This window comes from Myxine glutinosa, chromosome 14 (assembly GCF_964187855.1).
Source record: "Myxine glutinosa chromosome 14, kmMyxGlut1.1, whole genome shotgun sequence".
Classification (NCBI taxonomy): domain Eukaryota; kingdom Metazoa; phylum Chordata; class Myxini; order Myxiniformes; family Myxinidae; genus Myxine; species Myxine glutinosa.
In genome coordinates this window covers 29504424-29507308 of record NC_136274.1, presented here as the reverse complement: position 1 = coordinate 29507308, position 2885 = coordinate 29504424, and positions in this window count along the sequence as shown.

The following is a 2885-nucleotide window of genomic DNA, read 5'->3' as shown; positions in this document are numbered from 1 at the left end:
CCTCGACAGACCCGACCAGCCGCTCCCCAGGACTGCCTTAGCCCGGGCAACCCGTTCAGAGGAGAAGGGATTCATGGGGAAGACGAAGGGACGGACATTCCAGGGTTCCTGCCACCGATAGGGCAGGAAGGACGACACCCCTCACTGTCAGGGCTTACGGGGAATGAGATCCCACAGACTATGACAGGAATGTTCCTGTTGAAACATATAGGTTTACAGCCAGCAAGAGGGAGGGGCAAATGGTGACGGCTAGGATACCTTGGAGGGAATCCGACTTGACTGCTATGGAAGAACGGGTAAAAACCTTGATAAAAGATCAGCCTAATCAAGTGTCCGAATTTATGCGAATATGGATACAAAATTCGCAGGCGGATTGGCGAGACATCTGCCATATGGGAAAAACTATATTGCCCACGCGGGTATGGAAATATGCGAAAATACACGCTCATTGGCCAAATGCAGACCCAAACCCACCCCAAGCGCCGGGGGTGTGGGCCAATACCATCGAGAAACTGCTGGCTGGAGTACAAACCACTTTAATGCCAGCTGCGGGGCCCGACTGGAACAAAATATTCGCTTTAAAACAGAAACAAGGCGAACCGGCAGCGGACTGGAGAGAAAGAGTGGAAAGAGCACTGGTTAAATGGGGAGGGTTTGCCCAGGCACAGGACCTTCCCAGAGTAGTGAACAACTTTCTCGTGGAAGGGATGAGGCCCGCAATTTAAAAAATGCATACAATTAGTTAAACTTGGGTGGAGGAATGCCCCAACCGACGAATTATGTGAAGCAGCTGACCAATGTAGTGACTGTGATGAGAAAAAAGCCGAGGTAAAGGAGGACATATTGCAAATGTTGATACAGGAACGACGGGCCCAATTCAATCATAAAGGGGGAAACTGAGACCGGGAGCACGCTCAGAACTGGAACGCTAGGGCAACTCCCCAAGATAATTGGGACTATGATGACGAAAATGACTAACAATGATGGTGATATACAAGTCAATATGCAGACGAAGGGACCATGTGGACCACCCTGGCTGCAACAATGGGGACAACCGGACCAGCAGCCAGCCAGGCGATCGAGGCGACAGGGACCGTGTAATAACGGCAGACACCCCGCACGCTCGGCTCCGCCGGCTCCACGGGGGCGTGCTTCCTCTGTGGAAAAATAGGACATTGGAAACGTGACTGCCGACGGCTCCGGCTCCGTGGACCCCTCCACCGGGAAACCAAGCAGCCTATTGACGGGACGAGGACGGGTCGCCTAAAGAATGTCCCCTTGTAACAATGTCACCTACAGAGGAGCCGACTGTGACTGGACGTGGACGGACGACAGATAGAGTTTCTTGTGGATACGGGGGTGACCCGTAGTACTATTAATAAAGGGCAATTACCATCACTACGCCCCACGCATAAGAATGTCCAAATAATGGGCGTTTCGGGCTTACCGCAAGCGCTCCCAATTTCTGAAGAGGTGAGAGTGGTGTGCGGCCCGCTAGAAGCTAAACATGCTTTCCTAATGACAACCACCGCTCCTATTAATTTATTAGGACGGGATTTACTTTGCCGATTAGGCTGTCAAATTTCATGTATGGAGCAGGGAGTTTTCATAGATATTGCAGAATCTAAACGTGACCTATTAATGGCACTGGACCAACGTGTATTGGTGGAGGCCAGCAGGGAGTTTTCATAGATATTGCAGAATCTAAACGTGACCTATTAATGGCGCTGGACCTACCGTGTATTGGTGGAGGCCAGACGAAGGGGCTCTGACGAATGTGGTAGAGATAATTAATTGATATGGTATGTTCCGAAGGTGAGGAACTGCGAGATTGGTTACAAGTAAATCGAATCACGATGAACGTAAGATACGACCCACCCCACTGTACAGCTTATTACAACGCAAAGGGGTACAACGAGGAATATCGGGAGCTAATTAAAGACTCGCTGGGCAAGACCTCGAACGTGCATTTGTCACGCGTATGGATTGGCCGTGAGGGGGTAGGGATCGAGGTAAATCTGACACCGGAGCAACATGCGCAATCTCGTTACCCCGACGGAGTAGAGGCTCACGTCACTGTCACAACTGCTCAAGGTTGGCCACCGGAGAGTGTGGGCTGGATGATGGGACGGCTACATCGTCCAGGCAAAATAAGGTTTCACTTGGAACAAATTGCAACAGAAATTATTTCACCACAATGCATTTCTAGAAGGTCCCCAGAACAACATACTAAAAGTCCCAAGCAATCCCAACATGGGAAATATGTCTAATTTGCATAATCCAATATGGCCGCCAATCTGCAATATTTCTCTCATATAACGAATGATGATCTGTCTATTGGTGACAGATACACGAGTTTCATTACAAAATCACCATACTATGCTTATATAAAGATGTTCAGCTAGTGAAAATTGCTGTAGTGATTGCTGTAGGTATACAAAATGCTGGAACATCCAACTCAAACGATTAAACAGATTTGTCATCCTCCTCTGTGAAATCTGGCAGTTCTGCATTGGTACAACTTGTACCATGACATTCCCCGCACACAGCACTGCATGTGAGACCATATTTTCTACAAGTACATCTTCGTGTATTGCAGTCCTTTTTACAGTTGCAGCAGATGACGTCCAGGAGTGCTGATGGTGCTGCGGCCTGATCTGTCAGTATTGGTAGGCAATGTCCATCTACTATGTGCCATCCCCACTCCAGTGGATTTAGATCGATCCCTTTCCACTGCTGTATTTGGTGGTACACACGAAGGCTGTGGTATCTTGCAGCTGCAGAGGTGGGTGGCAGGGTCTGTGGCTCTACATGTGAAACATTCTTGGTGACCTTCTCACAAAACCGCTTGTACCGTAAGGTGTCCAATCCTTCCTCAGATCCTC